A 13,814-nucleotide genomic window follows, 5' to 3' on the forward strand; every position below is an offset into this window, starting at 1 on the left:
AGGTAATTTCCTTTGAAAGAAAAAGTCGATTTTCATGATTCTCTGAGAGTAGAGCATTAGACTCTCCTTTCCTCCTCCTTTTTTTGTCAGATAAAAGCAAATGTGCTCACAATGAACATAAGACACAGAGGTCTCCCGGAGAACGATGTAAAACTGAGGGCTAAAAAAATGACCTCTTAGGAAGAAGCAGCAGAAATGACATCAGAATCATCAGTTACTGCCACATCCTGGAACTTCTTCTGCAAAGTTCTGATAGAAATCATGGGGGATTATCTGTAAAAAAGGAGATTGTTATACAAGAAGTCTGAAACTGCAGGGGAAACCTGAGATACACCAACACGAAGAATTCATGGCTCAAATTTATTCCAGGGGCTCAAAGCCACTTCTCTTGTACCCATATAGCTAAATTGAACTATTAAATTAAACAGGACATTAATAATCCAGTTGCATGTTTTTTCTAAACTACCCTGTCTCCATGTTTAAGTAATTGTAATTGCTCTCTTCAGTTCACTTGCAACACTTATTTAAACTTGTCTTGTCTTTTTCTTTGTCTTCCAATTCAAGTAGTATGACATTCTTGTAACACACAAATGTCAGTGGTTGGATGAACAAATCACACGTAATGAAAATGAAGACGGAATAAAATTAAAGTTACATTTTGTAAAAATGGGGATTACACATAGGGATTACTTTAAGCACAAAGTTTCCATAAAACAGAAAGAGGAGTGCTATTTGCTGTTTAAGCGTTTCCTGTAAAAACACACAGCCAGGGAGGAATCTGTCGCAGATATTGATTGCCAGTGTAGCCAGTAGTTGAATGGGGTCAGGCAGACTCTGTGCGGATTGATTCCAGCTCTCAGTGAATGAACAAAGTCTGACCACTGGGAACACAGTACGAAGGTGGTTTTCTTTTCGGTTTGGCTCTTGTCACCGCGGGGCTGAGGCATACCGAGGCTCAAACTAACAGTTTCAGAGATTTGTTGCCCGCTCGCCTGCTGGGTCCCCTGACCTGAAAACCTAGTGTTTGAGTAAAGGTGTAAACCTAAACACACAGCCCGGTGCTCCGAGTTCCCAGTACGGGCAGAATGAGCTAATTTGACCAGTAGCTGCAGGCTAACTGAGCTAATTAGATAATGTCAGCTAGCTAGCGGCAGTTAGCTAACTTGCTACAGCAGCAGGTAAAGCGATCTGTCCATCTGGGAGTCTGTAAATCACAAAGTTGAGGCAGAGGAGCTGGGAAACATCAGAGAGAAAGCTAGGAAATATTTTCCATCAAATATGATTCAGTTTCAGCAAAATCAGTGAATGAAGTTGTACTTCACTGGAGCCTGGTCCCAGAAACACTGTTTTTCAGAAGAGTCATGAAAATTAAAGAAGCATTTCATTGGACACTAAATGGATGCAGCCCCTAGTGCAGGATGATTCATCAACATTTTAAAATTGTTTTCCTGGAAATGACACACTCTAAAATGTCTTCTATAAGACCTACAAAACAAATTTTTGTCATTGATGGGCCAGATCCTGTTGTACAGGCCCAGTGCAAGGCATCATATAAAAACATTTAAATATCGATCTTGATTTGATAATGGGACATTTTAAAATTGTATGTTTCTCTAAAAATACCCCAAGCAGACACCGCATCTTGCCTTTATTTACATATTTGGTATCGAAGTACTCCAAAAGTAACTAAAAGTAATCAGGTTACATTACTTTCATTTAGTGGTACTTGGATTACATTACGGATTATATTTTTAAAGTAACCCTCCCAACCCTGTTGGTTAGGTATCGAAAAGGTTGCGCCTCAGGAGGTAAAGCAGGTCATCCACCAGTGGTTCGCTCCATGGCTCCTCCACTCTGCATGTTGAAGTGTCCTTAGGCAAGATACTGAACCCCACATTTTTGGTATGTGAATGTTAGTTACATTCTGATTAGCATTTGGCACCTTGCATGGTAGCCTCTGTCATCAGTGTATAAAATGGGTGAATGTCATATGTATCGTAAAATGCTTTGAGTGGTCGAAAGACTAGAGAGAAGCTATGTAAGTACAGTAGTACCATTAAGTACCATTTACCATTCAAAGCACACTGTCTAATGCTTCAAGTCAGTGTTGACTTTTTCAATATTTAAACAAAACCACCATCTGTCACAAAGTGCTTTAAGTTGTCTAAAGACAACCATAAATTGTTTGTTATCTTTTAGTTGTCAGGAAAAGATAGTGTAGGAAAACAATTTAAACATTTTGCAGATATGTTTGATATAAAGATTTCTTTCTTATGTTATTAGAAAATACAATCCAGTAGGCATTATAGTTCCTACAAACATATTTGCTTCTGCAGATTAAGTTGCCCATGATAACTTTTATTGCCAGGTAAAAATAAATAATTAATTTCACTAATTTAAACAATTGCACAAGTATATAAATATGATACATAAAAGATACAAACAGAAGCTGAATGGTATTTTTATCATGGATTTAAATTTACCAAGCGGTACCAAAACACAGATTTTTAGGGTGCTTTCTGAGGAGCTCCAGGTAGTCAGACGATAGAAACTAAAAGCACATCTTCCAAGATCAGTACAAACTCACGGGACTTGAAGAGGAAGCCAGTCATTAGACTGTGTTTGATATGGTCCAAATGACCAAACTAGCATATAAGAGATGGCAACTTCCCAATGAGAGCCTTGAAAATAAACAAATACATATGTTTATCTTGTCTCCCAGACCGAGACCACCACCCAACTTTTTTTTGTACAAGATGCAATGATGAGTGCTATAAACACTGTTGTCAAACTGGCCTCCATTGGTCTTGGCGGCTGGGTTTCATTCCAGGTCCAGCAACTAGATGGCATCAGGAGAGTATGTAGTGTTAGTCCTGACTCACCTTCGTAGTGGTTTCCCTGTCGTCCAATTGGACTCCGTCTGTCTCGGAGGCTGTGTTCAGTCCTGGTCTGGCTGTTTTCACTGGAGGCTGCTGACCCTGGTTCTGTTGACCGCTCGCCCGGTTCCGGTTCTGGTGCCCATCCCAGCACTGTTCCCCGCTGGCATTTACCCCAGCTTTGGCGCTGAAGACCACTGTTCACATCCTGCCTTCTACTAAAAGTCACGGATGCTTTTTTAAAAACCATGACCATAACCTAAAGTATCTCTAGTTGTTTAATCATGACCAAACCTTAAATGAGAACAAAGTCTGTTTCCAGCTGTTGGGGAACATTTATTATGAAGCCTTTTGTGGGTCCAGAGGGAGCTGTGGGAAGTTTCATAAAGTGACATCATTGAGTCGGCTGCGGTCATAAAACACGCATATGAGTCATATTGGAAGTGTTTTGTTGTTAAGGTCAGAGGACTTTTTCTGAATGATTGTATAACTTTTCCCAAAACAAAAATGTATGCTGTCAGATTAATTTACAGATAGGGGCCTCAGCTTGATAATCAGTTAACTTAATAATTGAGGGTACTCAATCTGATTTAATAAATTGCAGAGGTAAACAAAGTGGAACAATTATTGTGCTGTCTTTAAGCTGCATTATACCTTATGGAAAAAATGTGCTGCCTACTGGAAAAGAAATATCAGCTTTTCAGCCGTAAACAACACTGATAAATACTGCTCAACGCTTATTCATGAAGGCTTTGTGATCACTTCTGATTTCAACAACAAAGAAATACCATTGGTCAGATCAATTCAATTATATTTTCACTTTTAATAAATCCACCCCTAACATGATATAGCCTATGACTGGAATATGACTTTCTTGAAATTTGGATTAGCAACCTGAGAAGAAAGTCAAAAACAGAATGAGACACAGGACACTTCTAGCTAGCTAGCCTGTCAGATTTCCTTACTATTAGATTTTATTTTTTCTCTCAATTTAACTTCTCTTAAGTCCCATCCCATGTAAAATTGAACCCTAGTATTTACTGAGTCCTGTAGCCTGCATCAATTGGATTATGTGTGAAATGTTGATGATATGATGAAATGATAACACATCTCATTGTGAAAAGACAATTGGTAGCAGATATATCTGAGTCTACAGAGTATGACATGATGATATTGCACTCTACAGCTCCTGGGGATAATTATTATCATTATTAGTAGTAGTAGTCCTAGTCTTAGTAGCCTAATAGCTATAGCTAATTTCAATTAGCATCTTGACAGCCGTTTTGTCCGGCTCCTGGGGCTTAATATTTGCTTCAAAAAATAGACCTTATCTAGACGTTGCACTATGTTGGAGATTAGTGTAGTTTACATAATAATAGGGCAATTACATAAAGAATGCAACATACATCAGTCAACTGCAGCTTTGACCACAGCTCCCAATTTGGAGACTTCATTGAAAACGCCATGGTGATAAACTGCAGTGCTGAACTACCAAACCTACTCACTGTCCTGCGCAAATCATGGAAAGTCCTTTTATTGGGAGCCAGAGCGCACTGAAGCGTACAGCCACGTGCGGATGTGTCGGCTCCGCTTACGAGCCTGTACGCCTTTAAATGGCGTGTGCTGGTGCTGGGCAGAGGGCGGACCCGGGTTGCGAGTGTGTGCGCGTTTGTATGTGCGCGTGCGTCTCTTGCCTGCAGCCGCTGCAAGTCGCACCGAGCTAACAGCGGCTTTTGTGCGTTTGATGCACCGTGATCGACGCACCTGTGAGGAACGCCAAACCCAGCCCGGTACCAGCCTGGTGCTCGCCGCTCCGCAACAGCGGACACCTTGCTGCTTTTGACAGCATCCTGGATTTTAAAAACTACGGCTCTGTGGAGTTTACAGCTGGATTTTAGCAGTTGGATACTCTTGGTGGTCTGTTTAACTAAGGTCAGTAGCGTCGTGTCCTACTACTCCAACCTGTCCGTGTTGTTTGTACGCGTGCAAAACCCTTCTGAATTTAATGTGGTGAGCAGAAACTGGAGCAGGTTCCAGAGGAAATATGAGGCAGGGAGGTTGGCGTTTCCACTCCTGACGCACAGGTACCGCGGAACTTGCCACTTTCACAGGACTTTTTTTTCCATAGTGTGAGCACCGGAACGGTGAATGTGCGAGCAGGTGTGCGTCTCCTTGAAGGAACAGCGGCGTTTGTGAGGTTGAAAATGGTAATCTATCTCTACCATGTTGGCCTCTAATTCCCCCGGTGGAGTAAAGGCACGGTGACAGGCGGGTATAGAATTACACACATCCCCTCCGCTCCCCTGTGGAGATGTTTACCCTACTATATTAATTATCAATTGTATTTATTTTATATTATCTCTTGCAAATACGGCCATGCATTCACACCTCGCTTGTGTATCAAACGTGAAGGGAATTAACCCTGAAAAAAGACCCGCGGGCTTTTTATCACCTTGTTTTTAGGATGATGAATAATGAATAACGTGAACGCCAGGTGTCCAGTGTCCACGCATTGTTCTCGTCTGCAGCCTCACGTTAAAATGTCAAACACATGCACCCTGTCACGCCGCGCACAACCCTCTCCGCGCAACAGACGGGGCTAATATACTCTTTAAATATATATGCATATTTTGATGTAATTCGAGCATTCAGTAGGCTATGACATGCAGTTTGATACGTGACCTTCTGTGTTAACGGAGACGGACAGCACGCACCAGCAGGCTGCACACCTCCTCGCCATGCAATAACCACCACATTCCTCCATTACCCCGCTTCATCTGTCTGTATTCAGAAATCCAGCTGCTGCTTGCTCTTTTCACACACATTTACCTGACGAATCAAACGGACACCTCTGTTTCCTCTATTTAAGAAATGCCTTTACATTACATCGGGTTTAAAAAAAATACAAAATAAATAAATAGGCATCTCAACATGATCTTTTCATATTAAAATTCGCTCGAAATAAATTAAATCAGTCCTGTGGCAATTATTAAAACGTGACATAAGACTCAGTATTTACGAGGGGGGGAAACAAAATCAAATTTTAATAAAAGGATGATTATGATTTGGTATATTTCGGTTCCCTGGTGGATCAAATGGCGTCCGCAGGGACAGCAGGGAGGTTTGCTGAAATGTGACTGCCCTGCTCCCAATAAACTGCATTTCATGCTGCACGTTGAGTTGACAAGTTTCTCCCTTCATCAATCCACATTTGAAAAACCACAGTCTGGGCCTGCTCTGCACACCAGGCTCACATCCATTTCAGACAGGAATTTTAATTTGAATGAGCACTGCCTTTTTCCCGCACATGTCATTTACACTGCGACGAATGCAGGATGTCCCATTTATACAGCAAATTTGGCAATTGTCATTGCAGGAAAATACGAGGCCCTGTGCAGTGCGCCATAGAAATCCACTACCTACCGCAAAACAAGCAATAAGGTGTACAGGCCTGCGTCTCCTGTCTGTCTAACGCCTTTTACTCTTAATATCTACAAGCTTGTCTAAAAAAAATTTATCAGCAGCTCCACTTTGAACTGATGTAAGGCAGTCTCAAGTGGTGCGAATTCTGAAAGGCAAGAGGATGACAATTCTATTTTTATTCATCGCTACTGCACACATTTCGATGTGTCGGATTTTAAGAGTTAATAGGATTAGACGATTCTTGTGCATTTATGCAGGGGGAATTCCTAATCAGGCATTTTCCAAAACGGGCTTCAGAATGGGCGTGACCCAGTCAGAGAATGCGTCTCTTTTTCCTGCAAAGGGCCCAAAGGTGCTTCATCACCTTCTTCTAAACTGCTTAAGACCTGCTTAAGATTCCCAAACATCAGAGCACTGAAAACAATTAGGCTACGTTTTATGTCTTATGTTTCGAGAAAGACAAATAAGTTTGTCCTTTTACGCTGGTCCAAATGATTGTAATGTGGTTTTACTCTCCTTTTTTAAAAAATGTTCTTTTTGGTGGTTGTTGAGAATTAAAATGATCTGGCTAGCCTAAATAATATTGAAATTGTGTGGTCACTATTGACTATGCTGACATTAAATCGATACAGACGATGGAATTTTGTAGGTAATTATGCTTATGTAGCTCTTTGGGTGTAATTTCGCCTACATGATGTATTTTTCTGCAAAATATGAAACCCTCTCTCGATTTAATTTCTCTTATCGTTTTCTTTCTCGCCCCTTTTTAAAGCTTGGGGTGGGGGTTGTTGAGAGTAGGATGGAGGCTGTTTTGGGTAATTTGGCTGTCCTGCTTTTTTTTTTTTTTTTTTTGTTCTGGTTGGCAGCCGATTAACTGTGCTGACAAATCAGGCGCAAAAAGCCAAGGGCTCTCAAGGTAACACTAATCCCTCTGGGCGGGGAGAGTCAAATATTACGCAGGATTTTAGAGAATGCTCCTTTCTTTAATTCGCTCGTTTTTTTGCGTTCAGACGGTGCCAGTCACTTTCGTTTCTTGTATTTTTTATTTATTTTTTAAACGTGTGACATTGCTGGGCCATAACTATGATCTATTCCTTATCTAAAGTATCTGCTGTGCCGTCTTTACAGACATCCATTTTAAATATTATATTAAAACAGAAATGAAATAGAAATGGAAAGAAAAATGACTCTCCTTCTTTTTTTTTTTATTTCAGAATCATCCAGGCCTAACATGTACAGGCGTGTGAAATCTTAGGCCTGCCGTTTAATTTCTGCTAATGGACCAATTACAGTATTGGCAAGAAGCAAGATCATTTTTAAAAAGTCAGAAACCACAGGGAAAACAAAACCGACATAAGGGGAAAAAATAAACGCCACATTTAGAAAGACGGTAGGATGTTGCATAAACTGCTGGTGTCGGTGAGGGGAAAAGGCGAGGGATTTGTGGGTGTGTTCGCTGGTGGAGTGTGTATGTGGAGCTGATGGAGAGGTGTGTATCCAGGCTTTAGTTGTTGGCGTGCATGTGTAATATTTTTGAGTGTCTGCAGTCATTTGTGCATGTGTGAACATTCATCAGTGTGGCGTGTAGGATTATCATTTTATTCTGTGTCTTCTTACACTGGTAAGGTGTGTATGCAGCCCTCGGTGTGGTGTGTACGCACATGTCTGCATGGTGCAGGCGTGTGTCTGTGTGTGCGCGCGCGCGCAGTGTGTATGCAGGCGTTTGTGGGGTGGTGGGTGCTCTCTAGCTGGGTGATGTAATGCCGTGAAGGGTGCTGCAGCAGAACCACAGCGCCCAGAGAAGGCGTGTCCTGTCTGCAGAGTAGCTGGATAACAACACGGTGCCCACGCTGCACCCGCTGCCAAAATAACACCCCCCACCCCCCACCCCCCCCCCACAAACACACCCTCCATCCTTCACTTCCGCTCGTCTTCCCATTTTACATTTATCTGCCTTTTATTAGTCTGTTTTTATTTCTGCCTTTTTTAAAAAGAAATGAGCAGTCTGAGCAGCAGAGGCGATATGGAAATTAAAAAAGAGGACTGATTTACAAATGGTGATTTTTTTTTTTGTTGTTGCTAAAAACAGGATAATTCTGCTATTTTAATAATATTTACGGATTTATTTGAATCAGCTGCTTATTTTTAATAATACTTTTAATCAGTTTCTTTAGTGTTCCTGTCCCTCTGCTGATGAATGTTGTCTTAAATTCTGGTGAGGTGGTGAAAAGGGAAAGAGAGTGTGCATCCTTGCCCTGTCCCCCTGTGCAGTGTTTAAAATCAAAAAGCATGATTATTAATATTTTAAAATGGCTTTAGTGACCAATCACTTTAAAAAGACAAAGCTGATAATCAACGACATATGTTTTAGTCAGCTTAGACTGCAACTGATATTAAAATGTTTTGCAAAATCCATTCTGCCTTTTTATCAGTGTTCTTTCTTTAAACAGTGTCTAAATAGAAGCATTTTTGCATCTCAGCAGATGTGGCTGAGGTATCTTGCCCTGACTAACCAAGCTATATGGAGTGCTTTTAAGGTTGGGCGATATGATGATGTATAGTCTGAGACAATATAAATGTGTACTGTCGGAGATTAACTGAGATACCTTTTAATATGGTAGGTATTTAAATCGCTGTAGTAGCCAAAGACATTCCTGTCTAGTTTCAATAGCTTTCTCAAAATTAGCTTTGGGTATTGAATTTTTTATCAATTCCAAATTTGCTCATTGATTCCATTTCAATCAATTCCCATTTTCTGGTCCATTGTTGTTGAAATAAAAAAGGCAGTAAAATGTTTAGATAACAAAATATCTTAATTCATTTAAGTATTTACTTTGTATTGTTTCATTTAAACTAGCAAATCCAACTGAACATTCACAGAGGAAATACATACACTGCAAACATATGATCCACAGTCAGTACATAGATTGTCTTGTGGAAGCTGTGGTATTTGACACTCCTCAGTTTTCTCTTTGGTCCTCTTTTCCTGTATTGCCAAAAAGAACTGTGTCACAGTTTGGTATCCCTGGCTCTTGATGCAGGACGTAGATGGCCTAGCAGATGTAGCCTTTGTGATAATAAAGGGTCATTGCGTTTAGGAACTGATGAGCAGAACTGAAACTCCAATTTTTTTATTTTTTTTTAACGGGTACCCGGTTCTTGGCATTTTGGTTTGGTTCTAATTTGGAACTGGTTTTCTGTTCCCAACCCTAATCAAAATAGATACAATCTATTGTTAAAGTGATGCACAGCGACACACAGTACACTCTGATAGAGAATGTTGTTCATATCACCCACCACAAGCCCAAAGACATCGGTATAAGCCTAAGATGGTGGGAAAACGTTGTACCCAGAAGGGTTTGTGGCTGACTTGAAGGGTGTGTTTGCATCCTGAAGAGAGAAGATGAAGAGTAGTGTTGGGGTGTTTCATGAGATGCATGAGTGGGAGTGGATGAGGTGGAACATCGCTCCCTCTGTCTCTGTCGCTCCCCCTCTCCCTGTTCTACTCATCTTTCCTTCTGCTGTCGCTCCCCCTCCCCTCCACTGTCAGGTTGCATGTCCTGGTCAAATGATTTTGGAGTGTACCACTGCCGCAACGAAGACGGGCAAAAGAAAATGGCACCTCTGTGAATCTATTGTGAGATGTAAGCGGCAGTGTCTGTGCATATTTGGAAGGCCTTACAATGAGCCATACGAGCAAATCAGAAAAATTGCTGCCTGTCCTTTTAAGATATTATCTGCAAGCTATGGAGGACATTTTGTCACTGTGTCTGGACAGCGATACTGTGTGTTTTTGTGTGATTAGGGCACCTGCTGGAAAATTACTATTAAGTGGCATCCATTTAAACACAAGGGACCTGCCAGTGGGCTGCTTTTATTTACATTTACACACACACACACACACACACACACACACACACCCCCTACGTCCCAGTCCGTGTGGTTGTTAATAGGATCCAGAGTGCCACTGCCTTTTGTCAGTATGTGTATGTGGACTCGTCCCTGTGGGGTTCGTCAAAGGAGCCTTTCACACAGAACAATGATCCATGCCGTTTAGCCTTTTAACCCCTGATGCTGCCCACACTGCAACAAAAGACAAACACACACATGTGTCGTGGCAAACTGAAAACCATGCCAGAACAGCCCTGCAGCCGTGTACAGTATTTATGCTCTTAAGTGTGAATGCACAGTACTGTAGCACAAGGTTTTGTGTGTATATCAAGGCAGTGATCTGTCTCTGATTAGCACAGACACCATCCAGCAGATATATTACTACGTAATGCTAAAGGACTTTTTTAAAAATACTGCTGCTAGAGACATAAGTCAAAAATGAACAAAAACAGAAACCTTTGTAAATTATTATTTAGGGAGAAGAGATAGCAGGGCTGACATGAGCGCTTAAAGGCCAACACTTATTTTATAAAATACCATTTTGATACTGAAAACAATTACAATTGTAAAAAGGAAGATATTAAGTATGTCCTGCAGCTAACTAGTGGGTGAAAAAAGTGTTTGGAAATCAACATAAAAGCCAGATTTTAAATATGTGACAGATTAGGGCAGTGTAAAACACTGTTAGCAGTCAGTATTTAATTAAATTACATTAAATGAATCAAATAAAACCAAACATTGCTTCAAAATGTCAATGAATCATAATAAATATAATAATCACAAACATAATTCCAATACATATTATGCATACTAGCTTTTTAAAGAGGGCCCTCTGTTATGTCAGAGGTGGATGACAATGATTGGCTGATATCTCCTATTGAATAGAAGGTTGATTAGCATTATGTATAGATTCAACTCTGAGGCACTGAAGAGAATGCTCTACTGAGGTTTGATGGACATCAACTGCTACAGTGTAGGCTAAATGTAAAATAGAGGTTAATACATCCTTTTGTTGGATTTTATTTTTAATTTAAAATTGAGAATTAATGGATTATAGACAGCCACACACATGATCGTTTTCAAAATAAACTGTTCTTGCTGACTAGCCACGTAGTGTTTCTCTCTCTCTCATTCCACCAGGACTAGATGACACACAAACACAAAAAGATCCTACATTTATAAAGCTATTTTTATGTATTAAAATATTATTTTAAACAGTTTGACAATTAATTAAACTAAATAAATTAAACATTTAGTTCTGGATTAAGAGGTAATATGCATTAAAAGTATAAAACATGTGACTGAATGATGAGTTCATTCTGTAGGTGACTATAGGTTAGAGATTATCATATAATCATCACAGGATCACACTGCATCGTTTAGCAGTTGAACAAGTTCTACATTTTGGGGTAAAGTCTTCTATGATAAAGAGCGTCTAAAACCTTGCTTGTTTTGATATTGCTCATGTCCAGTAATGTTATATGTTGAATAATGATAATTAAAAATATGATAAATGAGATTTTTAAAAATTGATTTAAACTTTATTTAATCAGGGATTCTCGTTTAGATTGAGATTTCCTTTTAAATAAAATTTAACAATCAGACAGCCACATTAATATATAAAACAACACAAAACGATTAAGATAATTGTGTACATGGGATAAGTATCCAAGAAAGGTTAAAATCAATGCTAACAATGGTCGTTCAGACTTGGTCTTATGTGACTCCACTGACCATAATGACTGTCTGTCGTTACAACCACCAGGAGCACTAACAAACCAAGTGGTATCCATCACCTTGATAACGACCCCACAGAGTTTGAATACCTGTCACTCCCGGCCAGTCAGTCAGGAACTGAGGAAGCTTCTTGGATGAGGTGCGAAACATCATCCAGTATCTTCAACCAAGTCCAATTGGTTTTAACCTACCTTGGAAAACTATGACCTGGATGACGGAATCTTCACAGACAGGGAATAAATAGCTCAACAAACATTGTAATCCCAGACCGTCACAATTTCACGCACAAGATTTCAGCATCTTAATAAAACACATGGTCACTATTTTGGGTAGGTTTATGCATCGACCTTATGATACAAAGAGCAATGGAGAGTGCGGAATTTGTCATTAATGATGAAGCAAAATGCACAATGATAAACAGGGTTTTAGCTGATGTAATGACGGGGCAGTGTTACCGTAAAAAATATCTCCGTAATGCAGACAAAACAGTTGACTGAACAAGAGTTTTATGGTTAAGAAAAGACAAAAAGCCTTTAAGGTCAGGATAGTCAGGAGACGATGTACTTAGCTGTATCTGCATTTAAAACACGTTTATGATTAAGAAGTGATAAAGTATCAAAGGCAGACTAAGGAGCCTGAGCTGAGAATGACCCCTGCACGTATAACATGGTATACTCTGCATAAAAATGTTTGGACTGATGAACAGTGTTATAATATATAATGTAAATAGTAATGTACCAAGAATAGACCCGTGTGGCATCCCATTATGGTTTGGACTTGCATTCGTCAGGTGGTCTACTCCAAATGAATGATGATCAGCTTTATAGCCTAGTAGGTTTACAAGATACACATACAAGGAATTTGCTTTGGTATTTTATAGCATAAACAGAAACATAGTAGGTAGAAAATATTAGAAGATAATAGAATAATGTTGTCGCTGTCTGCTGGATGTGTAAATAAGTAACTGTGGGATATGTAGCCTTGCTGAGAGCGGAACAGAACCGGTTCACAGAGCTGTTCACAGTAGTAGAACAACTGTGGTAAAACAGTCTTCACGATTAGCTAATCGCGTTCTTTCAAATGACAATTTTGATTTGAAAATGATTAATCGTTCAGCCCTAATTTAACCTGTGTGTGTGTGTGTGTGTGAGAGAGGGTTAGAATGTGGTTTGATTCACCTGAGAGACCATGCATGAAGGAGACAGGGGCCATCAAAATTGACCTATATTTGAACCTCCACTAAAAGACAGCTACCCTCCCCCCCCAAAATAAACACAATATTATAATATAATAATATCTGATTAAAGGAAAGCTTAGTTGTCAACAATTTTAATACCTTTGATCCAAAAATAAATATGCAAATTAAGTGGGGTTTTTTTTGGTCTCCTCCTAATTTTCCACTTTTACAAGTAAAATGATTTGTGTAGAAATGTACTTGGATAAAAGTAAAAAGTGAGTTACATTATGTTCTCTGAGTAAACTTTACTGTTACATTTTTAAAAGGGAAAGAGAGTAAATATGTACATGATGGTAATGATGGTATGACAGACCTTTAACTTAAAGAACACATTAAAACTACAAAAGAAAGTGCAGTAACTTTCTATAGACGGCACTTTGTGGCATATGTACGCGACTGATTATCAATTACACAACCACCTTCATCAATGTAACCTCACTAGAAATAATTATAAAAGAGTACAAAGCTCAGACAATTAAACAAAATGACTGAACATAAAAATGGCTATGAACACAAGCATTGTTAGACTACAGAAATTAAATAACCTACCAGTTGTTTCAGAATTAACAGCAGTGTAACACATCACCAGGACAGACATGGACAAACTATTAAAACTCCACAGTGGCTTCATGTAATGCACAAACACTCCA

At 39.6% G+C, this 13,814-nt stretch overlaps 1 protein-coding gene across 1 annotated transcript in view; it reads left to right on the forward strand.

Annotated features, from left to right (window-relative positions):
* Window positions 1-4,522: 4,522 nt before the first annotated feature.
* The window catches only part of LOC119910948 (neurexin-3a-like), a gene marked incomplete at its 3' end in the record, with an annotated part of 30,773 nt that continues 21,481 nt past the window's right edge, over window positions 4,523-13,814 (forward strand). The window contains 1 exon segment of the mRNA XM_038729816.1: window positions 4,523-4,808.

This window comes from Micropterus salmoides, unplaced genomic scaffold (assembly GCF_014851395.1).
Source record: "Micropterus salmoides isolate LMB-PRFRI ecotype aquatic unplaced genomic scaffold, ASM1485139v1 Ms_hic_scaffold_19, whole genome shotgun sequence".
In the NCBI taxonomy this organism is placed as follows: Eukaryota; Metazoa; Chordata; class Actinopteri; order Centrarchiformes; family Centrarchidae; genus Micropterus; species Micropterus salmoides.